The sequence below is a fragment of the Sphaeramia orbicularis genome, chromosome 11, assembly GCF_902148855.1.
Source record: "Sphaeramia orbicularis chromosome 11, fSphaOr1.1, whole genome shotgun sequence".
NCBI lineage: Eukaryota > Metazoa > Chordata > Actinopteri > Kurtiformes > Apogonidae > Sphaeramia > Sphaeramia orbicularis.
In genome coordinates, this window is record NC_043967.1 from 27,268,235 (window position 1) to 27,286,777 (window position 18,543).

General features: G+C 36.6%; 2 long non-coding RNA genes across 2 annotated transcripts in view; one reads left to right on the forward strand and one right to left on the reverse strand.

Annotated features, from left to right (window-relative positions):
* The window catches only part of LOC115428416 (uncharacterized), a 590,809-nt gene that overhangs the window by 486,521 nt on the left and 85,745 nt on the right, over window positions 1–18,543 (forward strand). The gene's annotated exons all lie outside the window — the stretch shown is intronic.
* On the reverse strand, window positions 6,456–18,273 carry LOC115428414 (uncharacterized). The gene is made up of 3 exons (XR_003936621.1): window positions 17,939–18,273; window positions 9,673–9,756; window positions 6,456–6,704 (listed from the first exon to the last, which is right to left on the reverse strand). It is a non-coding gene; the product is annotated as an uncharacterized LOC115428414 (long non-coding RNA).

Sequence of the window (18,543 nt, forward strand, 5' to 3'; positions counted from 1 at the left end):
CTTCTGAACAACCAAAAAAAAAAAGTTTTCAAATATCAATTTCCATGTATGAGTTTCAATTTTCTATCATTTTTGATACATCAGGTCTCAATGCTCAAATAGTATTATTATTTAACAAACAAAAACATAATATAACACAAACATGTCTAACAAATTGGTGATTCCTTTTCAAACTTGGCAAAGTTCTGCCTCCTTCCTCATTAATGACAATCTTGTCGTCTCACTGGAAAGGCCTCTGGTGAATGAATCCCTCCCCTGGTGGATTATCTGTGTATTGCATGTATCTAATTGTATACAGCAGGTTTTTCAAGAAAATAATATCACACTCATCATATAGAGGGCTTCAAAATTCATGTATCAAATATGATACATTTGGTATTATAGGGTTAATCTGAGCTTTAACTCATAAAGACCCAGTGCTACTTTTGTTTCAGTTCCCAAATTCATTTTTCTCTCTATTTAACCTTTCTTAAGTGATTTATCACCATTTAATACAATATTATCCTCTGTATTTTACATTTTTTCAGTCAAAATCAGGTATTTTCCATCTTTTAATTTGTTGATCATGTAGATGTTCATTAAAGCTCAGAGCAAATTCAAAGGTTATTACATCAAAAACAGAGAAAACTGAAGAAAAAGTGACTTTTTCGGTAAAATATATCTTTAACTGAACATAAACCAAGTGTCTAAACTCATTGTCATTGATCCAACTCCATGGGTTTTACTGGTGAATCAATGTTGTAGAAGATGACAGTGTTTCCACTTTCACTGTGGATCCTCTCAACATCCAAATGGGTCATATCCGATGACCATGAAAAGATGACAAACTGCATTTTACACCAATTATTTACATGTATTATTAGGATTCATGGATCATTGGGCATTAAGGATTTAAAATCAGTAAATGGTTTTGCTCGCCAGTAGTTTGGGTCTTTATGGGTTAATAAACATCAACATGATCAGTAAAGTAAATGTAGGAAAAATGTGAAAAATACAAAATGCAGAGAACAATATTGTAATAAATGGTGATAAGTCACTTTGGAAAGGTTAAATATAGAAAAAAAAAAATGATTTGGAAGTGTCCACAAATATAGTTCTAAGTCTTAGAACAGTGGTTCCCAACCTTTTTTGTTTCGTGACCCCATTTTAATATCCCAAATTTCTGGCGAACGCAGACATTCAAAACAGAGACATTGTTTTTTGCTGAAATGTATTTGTTTTCGATCATGTAATAGTTTGCTATACTATGTTGCAAATAAACATTAATTTTAGACAACATTTAGTCTATATAATGTATATTATTATGGATGGGGGCAGAAAAGCCAGGTGTAGATTACTGCACAAAGTGAGAATTTTATTTTCCTTGGTCAGGATATGTACAGTCAGTCCAGCTTGGATTTACAAGGCAGACAATTAATACTGAACAAACAATAACTCAAACTATGAATTATGAAAGAGCTGCAGCATCTGAAACTGACCACAATAAACATTTGAAAGATAAACAGAACCACAGTGCTTCAGTTTCAGCTTCAGAGTTTGTCATGTCTATTTTGACTTGTGATTGTCTCTCTCAACTCACCATATATCTTTTATCAGTAAGTTTTTTTTTTTTTTTTTTTTTTTTTTAGCAGTTACTAGAAGTTTCAGATGACCCCATTTGAATTCCAGGTGACCCCACATGAGGTCCTGACCCCAAGGTTGAAAACACTGTCTTAAAGAGTTAAAGTGAGTCATTTTGTGTCTTAAGAAAAAAAACATACTTATATTCTCAGTTAATGCGAACAGATTGCTGCAGTTATGAGACAATATATGCAATACATACACTATGTTTCATATAACCTTTACCAAAAAATAAATAAATAAAAAATGCTTTAAAAAAATGTACTGTATGGAGCCACTCTAACCTGGAACAACCACCATGTTTAACTCAGTTTAGAATAAAGAAATTAAGAAAAGTTGTTATTCTTTGAAAAATCAGTTTAAGCTACATATGATCATGATGGAAAAGTGATTTTATCTTAAATGCTGTAAACTAGTATCATTGTACCAATTACTGATGATATGTTTTAAAGATTTTGTTTGTTTGTTTGTTTTTTTTTTTTGTTATTTTATGTAATGCAAAATTTTGTCTGAAAATAGTAGAGCATAATTACATGTGCTCATTTATTATTATTGATTATTGTCAATAATGAAATGGTTGAATGTTTGTTTTTGTCATAATAATTGGTGTAAATAAGTAAATACTGCACTTTGTGGATGTCTTGCATGTTTTTGAATGAACCCCAGGATGAATAGTTGTTACTGTGCTAATAACTAACATTGATCATGGTAATAGTATGTGTAAAAATGTCCGAATACAGTAAAAACAAATCTGCATGTTTTGGGTGAAAATGGCTCAATGCATCACTTCCTTTCCATTTTAAGCCTTTCCACCTTCATGCTAATGTGCAGTCAGATGTTACGGTTCATTGTACATCATGGTATTTGTATAAAACTGGTATCAGTGACCCTTTAATCAACTTTTATGGGTCGTTTCTTCAGGCTGAATATACTAAAATTTTTGTTCTTGCAAAACCAAACCACTATGTCTACAAGGCTGTCACAGCATTGGCCCAAACTGTAAATTACTTAAAAATTGCTTCATTCCTCTACAACAATATATCATAAAAGCAATTATGGCATTTTTCAGCAGAGCAGAACTTTTACTTGTAGTGCATTATCTGTCATTTAGTAATAGTACTTTTACTTTTCATGAGCTGCACAGTTTTGTTTTCATTTCAACACTGCTTCTTTTTCCTGTTGAGCATGTGTTGGTACAGGGTATGATACAATAATGAACAGTTTTAAAGTGTTTGCCTGAATTTTGGCCTGATTCCATTTGGGGATTGAAACATACCATCCTCCCATACTACTCTGTAAAAGCCTCTTGCCATCCCTTTGTTTACTGGATCCACTACTGCTGTTATATTATACTGCAGTCTTTGAACACCGCCTGGATTTGTCAGTTTGGATCTGATCTGATAACAAACCAAACTCAAACACAGGGTGCGATATGTCAAAAAAAAAAAAAAAAACAACAGAGAGGGGATGTTTTGTTTTTTTTTTTCTTTTTGCTGGAGGGGGTGGGGGGCAGTTATATATACATGGGGGTGCGGTCCATAACTAACATAACTAATGCTGGCATGACACAAAAGTGAAACTTTACATACTTTCAACGTCAAACTCCTGGGTTCCATTCCTCTCTTATACAGCAGATCTTACATGATATTTTCACAACTTCTAACCTGTATCCACTGGACCCCCTCCACTGCTCTATGGGCCCCCCACAAATGCTGGGCCCCATGAATTTGTCATGTTTACCCCCCCTTTACAGCGCCTCAGTGCATGGGGATGTTTCTAAGACTGCTGACAGTTCGGTTCAGGTGAGCGTTCATGCCAGTAATGTAGGATATAGGTGTAAGAAAACTCTCACAACCTGCCTGTTATTTCAGTTGGTTGGTTGTCCCCCCACCCCCCACCCCCCCGAGGATGAAATTCATTGAGCAGAAGTAGGGATGTAAAAATCACACCCTGCTCATACACAACTTGAACAGACATCAGAGCCTCAGTTTTGTGTGAGTGTCGTAATGATTTTAAAGCCCACTGAGGCAAATTTGTGGTCTGCTATGGTTGGCTATAACATCTGATTTCACCCTTGGTTCTGTTTTCAGGCCGTCTGGATCTCCTGGAACCTCCTTCAATGCATTTAACTCACATGACTGATCACTTGTGTCCTCCAGCATCTACCCTGATATTCCTTCAAAGTCTGAAAACTTAGCCTGAAGTAGCAGTGGGTAGCATGGACTGCAGAGGAGACCAAATTACTCCTCAGTCTAATCCATGACAAAAACTTCACTGAGACACTGACACAGTTGATGAAGTGCAGAAAACGTGTAATTTTTTTTGTAATGTGTCAAGACTTTTCTTCAGTTTCACTTGACAATGGTATGGAGACATGGCTGATGGGAGTAACGACGTGAAACAGAAAAGTTCATGTAGTCTCCAGCACTTCCATCATTAACTTTTTCTAATCCTAAATGTCAAACAGACACGGTTCAATACAGATTTTATAGGCCTTCCAAGAAGTTGTTTTGACTTACAAGTACAAGAGAAATAAAAATGTGTTTGGGTTTCAAAGCTGGTTGGATGTTGGAGCTTTTCTGAATTCCCCCTACTGTAGGAGTCGGGACCTTCTTCCCTGCTTTCAGGTTAGATAATTGCTGGCAGTCCTCATAACCTGTGTCTTCACCTCACATCTAAGGCTCCTTTGCATGCACGCAGACACACATACACAACCAACTATACACACACAAACATTTCTGCTTTGATACAAATCCCTATGGTGAGCTTCTATCATCTCTAGCAATAACGAGCTGTCATTGGCCCTTAGTGATCTATCTGTCTGAATGTGTCAGCGAGCAGGCAAGCTGACTGAACGTCGGGGGCTAAAGCAGTTCTCCACTTCCAAGGCCTGCCAGTCAGCGCTGGGGGCACCTGAGACAGCGCGTGTCGGTGAGGGATCATTTCTGAAGGCTGACACTGGATCAGAGAGAGGAAAAAACCAGCCATGTCGACGTTTGACCCCACCCCCACATATGAAAAAGAAGAACTCGGAGAAGGCAGCGGTGTCAGGTGATGAGGTAGTGACAGCTAAATGCCAAATAGGTTGTCTGAGGAGGATTTGCTATCTGACCGGCACCTATTTTCAAGATAAGAGAGAGGGATCTAAGTTATCAAAGTTTCAGTATACTGTATATAAACATATGCATTTACATGGTAAAATGAGTTTAAACTAAGTCTGCGGGCACCTTGGATATTAACAATCTGAATGTCACCATGATACAAGATAAACCCAAATAACCCCCAGAGATAACACCAGATACAGCCATCACAACACCTCCATGTAATGTATTCCCCCCACATTGCATGAGATATATTATCTAGCCTTCCTTATTGTGTCGGTGATAAATGCAGCACACATTAACTCCACAAAATGTGTTTCTCCTATTTCCACAATAAAGGGGGCCTTACTTTGCTGTGACCTTCAGCGGGCTGCAAAGCCAGCACAAAATATGCATTTAGAAGAAGCAGCAGGAGCGGATGTGAGGGTTGCAGGAGATTGCTTTCTTTTGTACGGCGTCATGCAGGAACATGCATCACTGTCCGCCTCCAACAAACAGCTAGTAATATGCAGAAATATTAAGTAGGATCAGCAAATAAATATATGGAGTGGAGCTAGCGCTGTGACAGATGTTGGCTATTTGCATGGAGCTCCTCTGTCATGTCATTAGCCAACTCTCTCAGCCAAGCAGGCAAAATGAATGAACTGGCTGCGTTGAGCAGTCACATATTCAAACTGTGAGGAGTTGAGGTGCTTTGTGCCGCTGAGACGCTGGTGGCTGAGTGGAAGACCTGTGAAGTAGAGACGGGAAGATTCACAGATGTGCTTCGGTTGCAGCTACGTAAAAGGTCAAGATGTGTGTGCAGTGATTGAAAGAGCGAATGCAAAGTGATAAAATGTGTGATGAAGTTCAGATGTAGCATTTCTAATGTTTTTGCATCAATTAAGACTGATTTGTTAGAATTATATACAATAAGCACAGAGCATCTTGAATGATTGGCAGTGTCACAAAAAAGTCACAATGCAAGACCACAGTTAAATTATTTTTGGCCAAGATCTTAATGATGGAGGCTGTTCATCACATTCCAAAGATTCTCAGTGAGGTTTAGGTCTGGACTCTGTGGTGTCCAATGCAAGTCTGAAAATGATCCCAGAGTCCCTCTTTCACATTGTCAGCCACGTTAATCTTGGTGTTTTCATCTTGGAATATGTCTGTGTCATCAGCGAAGAAAGACGTTCAGACCTGGTTCCATTTATTCAGGTTCAGCTGACACATAATGTTATGGATCCTAGACCTGACCACCTGAACCAACCCCAGATCATAACACTACCCCCACAGATATGTATTGTAGACACTAGGCATGATGGGTAATCATTTCATACGCCTCTCTTCTCACCCTGATGTGCCCATCAGTCTGGAACAGGATCAATCTGGACTCATCAGACCACATGACCTCTTTCCATTGAAACACAGTCCAATCTTTATGCTTTCTATCAAACTGATGGTTGTTCAACAAATCAGAAGTTACTCACCGCATCAGTTAAAGGGTTAAAGATTCAAGATTCAAGAGGTTTATTGTCATACACACAGCAGAAATGCAATTGAGTAATAAAATTCTTATTTTGCCACCTCCCTTCATACAACTAAAGAACTTAAACAACTTGTCGCTGAAACATCTTAATCAGTGCAGTACTGATCCAGTGGAAGGATCTGAACTATTTGCTTCCTACAGATGGCAAAGTTTTATTGCTGACTTGAAAAGCAATGACATGAGACCTAGAAAGACTCAGAGATAACAAAACAGAGTGCGAAACCTGCATAGACCTACTTTTTCTAAGATCAGGTTTTTGATCTGGAGTCAGTAATACAGTTGATAAATGGCCCACAAGCAGAGTTGATAATACCATCGGTATCAATAACATCATATCCCATCCCATTCCTACCACTACACTGACTCCAACTCTTCTTGCCAAGTCTTACAGCCAAGTTTCCCATGCAGCTTCAGGCTGATACGGAGGCTGAGGTGTGTTCAGAAAAGTGAAACTGGAGACAGAACAGCAAAGAAAGAAGCTCTGGAAGGCAGTCCAAACCTGGTTTTATTTCATCTACACTTTTATTTGCACTATGAAGGAAAGAAAAAAAGAAAAACAGTAAGACATCCAGTAAATGTTTAAGATAAATACATACATGAAGCAAAAACCACCTTTGCCATGTGTTGAAACTGATTTCCCTCCCAATTTTCCTGTTTCCATTAGTGTTTTTAACATTTTCTAATACAATTACAATGCAAAACTATCAAAATGTGCATAAAAATAGATTGATTGTAACATGACTTTTGAAGCTTGACCCATAAAAACCCAAACATCCACCAGCAACCAAAATCATTTATTGATGTAAACTGTTTAATACCTGTTGATCCATTAATCCTATCAGTCCATAGCAAAATAATATCAATAATTGATGTACAATGCAGTTTATCATCTTTTCATGGTCATCAGAAATGATTCATTTGGACGTTCAGAGGCTCCGTAGTAAACATGGAAACACTGTCATATTCTACAACATTGATTCACCAGCAAAACCCACATATTTTGATAAATGACAGTGGATAGAGACACTTGGTTTATGTTTAATTAATGATATATTTTACTGAAGTCACATTTTCTTTAGTTTTGTCTGTTTTTGATTTAAAAACCTTCAACTTTCAATCCTAGCTTTAATGAACATCGACATGTTCAGGGAATTAAATATAGAACAATATTATTAGAGTAAATGGAGATAAGAAAGGTTAAAAAATTAATTTGGCAACTGCCACAAAAGTGGCACTGGATCTGTATGGGTTAACCCTCATATTATCCTTGGGGTCAATTTAACTCCATTCAGTGTTTATCATTCAAAAGATAAAAGTTGACTTTTTTTTTTTTTGCTTCATATTTCATGACTTTTCCTAATTTGATGGGGACAACTGATTAGGCATAAAATCATCATGATGATATTTTTTCAATATGTTGAACACATATTGCATGCATGGGTGTTCCTCTGGGGTCAATTTGACCCAAAGCTGTTTTATCTGTGAAAAACTGGTCTGTTTGTGTGTGACCTAACATCCCCACACCTGTAGATGCAGAGTTGATACTTCTGAGTTGATACATAAGGGGGTTGAGGAAAACAACTATCCCCGTGAGAACTTTGATACTTCTCATGGTGTGGGCATGTGGGAAACAACTTGACTTGTTAACTCATGCCAAAATGAGGAAGCCAGTGTGGGTTTGGAGGTGATCACATACAAGTCTGTCCAACTACAAATGCCACCCCTCTAAAATTATCATCTCAAGTACAACAGCAACAACAACAACAACAACAACAACAATAATAATAATAATAATAATAATAATAATTATAAACAAAGTTCCTGACACAAAAACTTGGTCAACAATTTTATGTAAATCATTTTCTAGAGGCAAATATTCCTGGGGTCAGATTGACCCCAAGGGTAAAATGTGTCAGTAATATTTAAGGATAATAGGAGGGTTAAGAGGAAAATGACAAAATGAAACATCCTTTTTGTACCGTGGTCATGATTGTACCACATTTCCACAAACAAGATAAACTGCGTGCATATGAACGCACACAACCATACACACTCGCAAACACTATGTACACGCCCACACAGACACACTGTATACTCACAACACACAGTAGAAGTACCTTTCTCCACCTTTACCCCTTTTCTATTACCCTCCCGATTTATCACCAAATATCTAAATCTGTTAACTGTTTTCTCTGTTGTCTGTCTAGGTCTGTTAACAAGTGTGTTGTATTGTCTTGTATTTGTAACGGTTGCGTTACGTGAGTGTCTGTGTTTTTATGTTGCACCTTGGTTGTTCTTCATTTATTAAATGTCACTTGTTTGCAAATAAAATTTATAATTAAAAATGAAATAAAATAATCATCTCAAGCATAATAATAATAATAATAATAATAATAATGATAATAATAATAATAATAAAAAATGCTTGACACAAAAACTTGGTCAACAATTTTATGTAAAATGTGTTTGTAATATTTGAGGATAATAGGACGGTTAGAAGGAAAATGACAAAATGAAACATCTTTTTTGTACCGTGGTCATAGTTGTACCACAAGACACAACATATAAACACTTAAACATTGGATGTTGTGTCTTGGGGCGTTTAACAGGATCGTCTCATCCATAAGTGAAAACATATTTGTAGTAAAGAAACGCATAATAAAGCATTTTTTTCATTACATACCATAATGTATTACATGAGTCTCTTCTATGTGTGACTGTTGTGTAAATGTGTCTTCGTGTCTCTGTTCGATTGCCTGTATGTTCTGTGTCTGTGTCCTGTTAAACAGTCATCTTCACATCTTCAGATTTGCTTTGCACCTCTCAATGACACGTCCTTACATGATGCATGCTATAAGCCAACATGTATACGGGGGCTTGTGTGTGTGTGTGTGGGACGCATCATCATCATCATCATGCCACAAAACAGTCAATCCTGACTACAATCAGGCCTTTTCATGGAACGGCCAAAGCAAAATAAAGCTTTCATGCTCAGACAGTGAGGTCTATTGATCTCAGCAATGTAATCTGAAATGACTTCTGTGTTATTATTTCTCTTGTACTCTGTGACCCAGATAGAGCATGAAATGAGTGTGTGTGCGTGTCTTAGGGGATGATGTGCCTCTTTTTAGATCTGACCCCGGTTATGCAACACAGGTTATTCAACATGCGGGGCCAATGGGAGGGTTACACCCTGGAGTGTGTGCTTGTGTGTTTGAGCTGTCATTGTTCATGTAATTGAGAATCTGTCTGTATGTGTGTGTGTGTGTGTGTATATAAATATATATATATATATATATATATATATATATATATATATATATATATATATATATATATATATTTTTTTTTTTTTTTTTTTTTTTTTTTTTTTTTTTTTTTTCCTATGTTGCCATTTATGAAAAGCATCATTTCACTTACCAGTTTAGGATCAAAAAGTGTTGAGTGGCGGAGGACAGCAGAGGAGTGGTGAGTCATGCTGAATCTGTGATACATATATAACCACTATAACATAGAGAGAGAGAGAGAGAGAGAGAGAGAGAGAGAGAGAGAGAGAGAGAGAGAGAGAGAGAGAGAGAGAGCATCCTGTGGTCAGATTGAGTGAATGATGTGATAGTAACCAGATCCTCCAGGGATTAGCCTCTTTCATTTTATAATAAGTTCTGATGCTCCTGAGCTTAGACTCAGTGGTGACCAACATTTTGCCAGGGACATGCTGCATAACAGCATCAGATTATGGTTCATTATCATAAATAAATCTCAGTTTTGCCCCGCAGGGTTTTCTCGAGGTTTTCCGAGGGATTAGGTGCTGTCTGGATTTCTGCGTTTTCACTAAATTGGTGGAAGATTTAGTCACATATGGGGGGTTATGTGTTGTGTTTGCATAAGAAATATACTAGCATTATCACCATGTCTTTGTAGAAAAACTTAGAAAAGCTGGAACAGATGATAACTAAACAGCATCCAAAAAGCTGGTTTTATTTTTCTGCTTCAAATGACTTGCTGCTGCATCTAATCATATAATGGTAGGAAAAAAAAAACCCTGCCATGTCCAGTCACTATTTCCCATCTCATAACAACTATTCATCCTGCAACCTGTTCATTAAAGCCTTAAATCACTTTAATACAGACCTTTTACATAGCAATATATTGCAGCATTTAGGGCGGGTGTTTCCTGTTGGTTCAGTTAACTCCCCATCAGGTTAGGTGATGAAAATAGTGCATTTTACAAAATATCAGTATCACAAGAAACTGGCTCTGATAGTAGCTGAGAGTTAACCCTCAGACTGAGATCATCTGTGGATAAAATATTTAATAACTTAAACCACTAATACTATCCATATGTTGTAAAAAGTCAAGTAAAGTGCAGTTTCCCAGCTTTTCGGTGATACTACATCAGTTTTACCTGGATGTGTAGACACTATAGGGGATGTGTTTAGGCCCTGGAATTGTGTAGAATTCATCAAAATGTCTTTATTTGAGTCAATAAATTGCTGCAACTTGGTCAGAAAAGGTTAGATGCAGATCATAATTCATTTGGAGGACTGAAACAATCACAGCAAACTACAGTAGATAACACATTAAAAAAAACATCAGGTTTTTACAGTAATTTTTCCTCAAATTCATTAATTGTCAGACTAAACAAAATGTAAAATTGGGACTTAAATTGAAAAAAAAAAAAAAGGTTCTCATAAATCAGACTCATACTATACAAATAGTAAACCACATTCTTTACTAACTCAATAACCTAGAAAAGGTCAGGTACCACAAAAATTAATCTTGGCCCCTGAGGTTTAATATTAGGCTTCTAATAATGTTGACATTTTTGGGTGGAGGGGCAGGGGTCATATTGGCTGACTCTGTCTGTACTAACATGGATATTTTGCAAAATTACCATTTTTCTACATGTTTGGGCTGCATGTCCATAAAAAAACAGTATTTTAGGTCAATAAAACATGACATGACATTTTTTTTTTGAAACCTCAGGTTTGTGTGCATACATGTGGGCATGGAAAACACAGATTGGAAAACAGTGGTGTCACAGCCTGATTGGCCCGTTTCTGTTGTGGCTTTGTGAAATGAAAATGCACCAGAAACATCAACTATAGGTGTTGTTTAAGTCAGTGTTTTACCTGCAGATCTGAGTCAACAGGGACACATTTGGCAGATGAACACATCTACTCGTGCTGTGGTGAAAACTACTTCAAAACCAAATGGTCATCTAAGTGTTTGGACACGTTTTTGTGTTATACTGGATATAAATTTAATAAAATGAAAGTCATATAGACAATGTTGTTTTTACAGAGGAGGAAGGTTAGCTGTTAACATTTTATTGTGTTGTTCTTTTATTGTTGTTCTTTTTGTATGTCTTAATTGTGATGTTTTTTGTTACCTGCATAGGGACTGTGGATGTAAATTAGCTTAACTGTATTTTAATTTTCATAAATTTTCTCTTTAATCTGGTATAGTTGCCTACATTGTTTCAATATGGATGTTCATGAATGTGCACTGTCCCTGCAAAATAAAAACAACCCAATAAATATCCTTTTATAAGAATATGCATAACTAGCACGTTCCCACAGGTCATATTAATACCGATATCTAGGGACTAAAGTTAGTAAATGCGTTCTGTTTTTAACTTCAATTCCCATCATGCAGCGTGGTCCTGCGCTTCCTGTCAACCGTCAATGGCAACGCAATGTGATTGTAAGGCTATTGTATTCCAAAATGACTAATATCTCACAAAAAATTGGTCCTATCAATTTGTCAAGATATTTCATGTGGAGAAGGGACAATTCCTCAACTATAGGTACCAAACTGGCAAGTTAAAAATGTCTACATTTCTCAGACCTGTGCAGATACACACACAGAGACACTCTGAGACCTTCATATAGATCAGTGGTTCCCAACTTTTTTTGGCTCGTGACCCATTTTAACATCACACATGTCTGCTGACCCCAGACATTCAAAACAGAGACTTTTTTTGCTAAAATTCATTTGTTTTGATCATGTAATAGTTTGCTATACTATGTTGCAAATAGTCAGAAAAGCCAAGTGTAGATTACTGCACAAAGTGAGAATTTTATTTTCCTTGGTCAGGATATGTACAGTCAGTCCAGCTTGGATTTACAAGGCTGACAATTAATACTGAACAAACAATAACTCAAACTATGAATTATGAAAGAGCTGCAGCATCTGAAACTGACCACAATGAACATTTGAAAGATAAACAGTACCACAGTGCTTCAGTTTCAGGTTCACAGTTTGTCATGCCTTTCATGGATTGTGATTGTCTCTGTCAACTCAACATATATTTTTTATTAGTAAGTTGTTTTTTTTTTTTTTGTTTGTTTTTTTAATCAATTACTAGAAATTTCAGGTGACGCCATTTGAATTCCCGGTGACCCCACATGGGGTCCTGACCCCATGGTTGAAAAACACTGGAGTAAAAGTACAAAGAATAGGAGAATAGAATACAAATACTCATGTAACATCCTGGTACCTCAACCTGTACCTAAGTACATTCCACCACAGTTTTACAGAAGTGTAAAACTAAGGGTAGATAAATAGAGTGCTTTATAGTTTGGCTTCCTTATCTGGAGTTTCCCTGCAGGAGGTCTGCACACTGGCTGAGTATTCAGAACTGTTTCTGAAAAAACAACCGCTGGAGGCTCATTTGGCTTTGAGATCCATGGGCAGCAGCTCAGTCAGTACAGATCAATACCACAGGTTGGGAATGAGTGAGAGTTGAGTCCACATGGCCGCACATCAATTTGGTCAGGTACACTGCCCGAGAAACCCAGAGTGGAAGAGCTCTGTGTTTATAAATCACTGAATGCATCTCATACTGCTGTCTATTACAGCTCTGTACGGGATAACAAGTTTCAGAAAAGTACATCTTCTACCCATCACTGATAGAATTCACACATTTTACCACACAAAAACTCATTATATTGATCTCAGTAAAATGCTGTATATAGTGAGAAAGATAAGTTGGCCCTTTGATTTGACATGTCCGCAATAAGCCCACAGAAGATCAATATGAAGAGTGGGGTACAGATGAAGATGACTGTGAAGAAGAGTCCACATTCACAGGGGAGATAACAATAGTGAGTATGGCTACAGGGACAGTAAAAAAAAAAAAAAAAACAAGAAAGGAAGCCTTGTTTTTTTCCTGAAACAGAAAATCTTGTCAAGTGTGTTTCATTAGAAAAGTAATCTCATTTAAAGAATATATATCGCGCTTTGTCTTCATAAGACATTCCAGCTAAATTTGAGCTGGATTTAACCAGTAAAGAAATAAAACAGGGGTTTGTTTAATATCACAGCAGAGGAACAAATAAACCCTCATAAGTAACTGTGCTTTTCTTGCTTAAGTTTTGGCATTTTCTTGTAGATTCTAGTTTGGTGGATAAGTTTTAGATTTAATTTTAATTTTAAGTCGTCATTCATTCATTCTTTAATTTGGAACCATTTAATCTTCTGCAGGTCATCACAGGGGGTGATATAGAGACAACATGAGCAGAGATGAAGATCTGTTCTCTCTCACATTCACAGCTTTGGAAGTGACCAGTTAACGTATTAAAACCTCTTATAGCTGGGCCTGGAGTTCCATCTGGGTTGCCATGGTAATGCTACATGATGCTTGTAACAACATACATGTTATACATCCACGTAACCAGAAGAACATCAACAAAAAGCTCAATAAAAATAATTGTTGGAAAACAGAATACAAGTCAAACGACAAGCTCATAAATAGGCAAATATCTAGAACAAGCGAACAGTCTGAGACCAGCGTATGTTATGAATAATTTCAGAAAACAAAAGACCAATGAGACAAACTTTGCAGCGCTAAGCTAACACTGAGCAGATCCAACAGTACTAGTATTACTTCTCTACCACTAAAACTGAATAAGGCAACAAAGAGCAAAAATAAAGGTCTAATTATGAAGTGATGATTATGAATTTTATCCTTTTCTGTTTTCTGAGCAAGAGTTGGTTTTATCTGAAATAATTTTTGCTATCAGCTAATCCATTGTTTTCTGTTACATTGAAATTATTCCAACTAGAAACAAACAACTCAGGGGTTAACAGGTAAAAGTTCATGTCTTTGGACTGTGGGAGGAAGCCAGAGAACCTGGAAAAATCCCACGCAGACAGAACGGAAGAACGTACAAACTCCACAGAGAAATGCCCACGCTGGCCTTTAGAAGCTGCCCCAGGACCGTCTCAGAGCAGTGACACCCACTAAATAACAAGTGTTTGCCAAATTTTTAAATTTTATTTAATTCTATTTTGTTAAATTTTTGCTTGATATATGCATATAAGGTAAGGATACTTTCCAATGTAAGAGAAGGCGACTTAGTGTCATTCCTTTAAAAAGTCAAACCACGTATTTATGGCTGTGTTTCCTGTTAAAATATTTGCATCCTTGTAATTACTTTCTATCAGTAGGATCAATAATATAGTGATTTTGTGATCAATCGGATCTAAAACTGGCTGCTTCATCTATCTGACTTCCTGTCCATCTCATTTTCTTTGTTAGTTGATATACCATCCGTCAAAAATAGAAAATAAATGGTGTGAATTTTAGTAAAACAGATTCTGTGATGTCTCTAAGTGAGATTTTGACACACATAACATCCTATTTGTCCAATGTGAATATTGTGGTGTTAAAGTCTAATAAAAGAAGCATATTTCATACTAAATGAATTTAGAGATGTCAATAGTAAACTAATTCATGGTGTATCTTTGTAAGTTTGGGCTCCTTCCTTAAAAACACTCCATAATCACTAAATGGGATTCCATATATGACTGCTTCTATGAATCTGGCTTCATTTTGGTACCTCACATTTTGCCAGCTTTTTAGACCCAATAATAAAAGGAAAATTTAGACATATTTCCCCCTAGGATGTACCTAATGATGACCACAGATAAATGTAAATATATATATATATATATATATATATATATATATATATATATATATATATATATATATATATATATATATATATATACATACTCTTGCTCTGAGCCATCCCAAAAACATGATTTTTTAATAAAATATTGAGGCCAAAAATAGGACCAAAATTGGGACAGGAAAAGCTACCTTGGTGTCAGTACATTTGATCTGGAAAACATGGCTGTAAATGGTCATAGATACCGCTATAAATAAAGACACTGTGTTAAATTTGTTGATCCTAGTGGTTTTTCTAATCTAAACATGTGGGTTTTTCATGAATCTCAGTCTCATTCCAGGTTTTGCGTGTAACCCATCGTGTCCACTGACGTTACATGCAGAACCTGCCCATATAAACACAAATAAATTGTGACTGATTTTGCAACAGTGGTCATTTTTGTGAAACACTCTGCCTTGCATATTTACTTTGATTTCCAAAATGTACCTATGGGAATAAAAAGATATTCCAAAAAATAGAAGCAGGTAATTTTTGTTCTTTTGACTGTTACATGCAGATTTTTGTATAAAAACATCATACAAAAAAAAAAGAAAAATGTGTTTTATCTGAAAAATAGTTTCTTTTATTTCATGAAGTATTTCTTTTTAAAATAGACCCAAAGTGCTTCCACACTTACCTCATAACATTAGTCTACATCTGGTTTGAATTTTTAGCCCCCATGTCCTGTTTTTAGGGACCTGTTTCATAGAAGCACCCAGATACATGGATATGAATAAACAGATTTCCTGTCAAAAGCATTTGCCAAATATAATTAAAACTAACATAAGACATAACTGGAAATCCACAACAGCTCCTTCCAGCACACAATGGATTACCAAGGTTATGTCCTTTTGACAGGTAGAGAAAATTAGAAATTCAAAATGGTGAAACTTGAACAAATTCTACAATACATGGCAACCGTTTATGGATTTTTTTGAGACCATGTAATTCCTTTCCTTTTTTTTTCTCCTTCATTTATTTTATTTTTATTTGTTTTTATACTTTCTTAGTTTATGTGACCAGTTTAATTATTTTCCACAGATTATGTCTTAGTATTCTTTTCATTGAATTGTTTGTCAGGTTTCATTGTTATTTGTTCTTAAAAATATGCAAATCTAAATCTAATGGTGTATACAAACATGGTTAATGAGGGTTAATGACATCAGTGTGCCCTGCTATATTTAAGTACCTTTGTTCCTCTTGTATACACATCAATAGAAAATATGAAACAGAAAACTAACATAAGACCCACAACTGGTGCAAATATAAACACAATCAATGGGTACGGTTACATGATGTTTTTTAAATCCGATTTATTTTTCCTGTAGAAATTAATCCAGAACTAAAGTACTTTCTCTTCTGTTTACATGGAAATGTTAAACCCAAATAAATGTTTACATGAGAAATGTTTATTCGGTTCTCACAGCCCTTCTGTTAGCTTAGCTTAGCATAGTCACTGCATTTCCATGGTCACACATAGCCAGTTTTTTAAAGGTGATTTGTTGTCTTTTGTAAGTGATTTTGTGAAATCCGATTCTCCCTAATTATTTCTTTAGATCCATGACTTACTGCACTCATACAATCTCGGGACTGTTGTGTTGACGGAAGTTGGAAAATCTTTTTGTTGGAAGGGATGCATACGCTAAATTAGCTTTGCTTTACCGTTTTAGCTTTGCATTAGTTTTTATTTCCCAAGATTTTATTAGTGCAGTAAGTCACATCGCCATGATTTGAGCCTCAATTTGTGATCATATTGACCCCAGCGGACTAAAGGAATGATTAGGGAGAACTGAATTTCACAAAATCACTCATAAAATACTACAAATCACCTATAAAAGCCTGGCTACGTCTGACCATAGGAATGAAGCGATTATGCTAAGCTAGGCTAAGCTAAGCTTACAGAAGGGCTGCGAGAACAAGGCAATCGGTGCACTGCAGTGTAAACTGATTTGCCCACTTATCTAACTCATTAGCGCATGACAAATGAATTAATAAAAAACAAGTGGTGAACTCTTCCTTCAGGGTTTTAGAGGCTGGTAGATCCCATCAGAATAGTCCACTGGAATGGTTTGGGTTGACAAGACTGTATTGCATATTCTTCCGCCAGCGCAGAATGTGTGCGTCATCGCAACAGGACAAGACAACGAGCATGTGCAGAATGGCAGGAATAAAGTCCAAACAGAATAAAGGGTTTACATGTCCGAGGAATAATTTAGACCAGATTCAAAAGTGAATTAAACCAGTGACTTTAATTGGGTTTAAATTTAATCCAAACTTTTCTTTTTCAACTGGAATAAGGTGTTTACATGGGCATCTTAAATAGGATCTAACCTTTAATCAGTTTAAACCAGGAATAAAAGTTGTCATGTAAACGCACGGAATGAGGTTTAAAGGAATAACTTTTTCTCTACTGAACATTTACCAACTTTACAGTCGTGCATTACTGTAAAGACATGTTAACCTCAGTCGCTTCATCACACCTTTTGACACATGAAAGTAGATTCAAGGTCACACATGAGTCATTACGGTCATATAGCAGACATGAAAGTGTGGTCACACAAATTACCATGAGGTGTGAAGTTTCAACGGCTGCTTGTTCCGATAATTCGCAGAACAGAGTCAATAGGCTCCTCATATTACAGGACTTAGAGGCCATTACAAGAAGCTACACAGTGGTTTTAATCTGATGTTTAGGTTTTGATCTTGTATTTTTAAGTCCTACTCACTCCAGATGAAGCTCAGTGGTGCTTCAGTCATAGTTCCTGTGATGATGCCTCTGCCACATCACCGTCACACCTGTAATCACAGCCAAGAAATCCCTGCAGATGTTGCTCCAGTAACGATGCATAACTTCCATTTTCTGAAATTCATCACTCACTTAAAGAGTGTGTGTGACTTGATTCCTCCATATGTGAGCATGTTTTGCGTCCGTTGGGAAATGGGACTGTCAAGCGTGCAGGAATCACGGCTTTAACTATAAATACTGCTGATGTGCCATATTTCAGGTGAACAAACAACAGTCCGCCTCACAGTGCTGGTTTCAGCTCTGTACTTATCAGATTAGTCAAGTTTAAGTCTCTCAATACGGGAAGTGAGTCCCATCATCCTCTCCGGGTTTGTTTTTGTGTGCAGTTTCAATCGCACGGGGAATAGACCACCGTATGTGTGTGTATGTGTCTGCGTATAGGCTACTAATGCTCATCTGTATTCATCTGCCAGTAAAATGCATTTCTAGAATGGGCAGTCGTCTGGCTGTAAAAGTAAGATAACAAGAATATTGCACCTTTTGAAAAAGACTGAAAGGGGACAAATCTTTAAGCACTTGACCCTC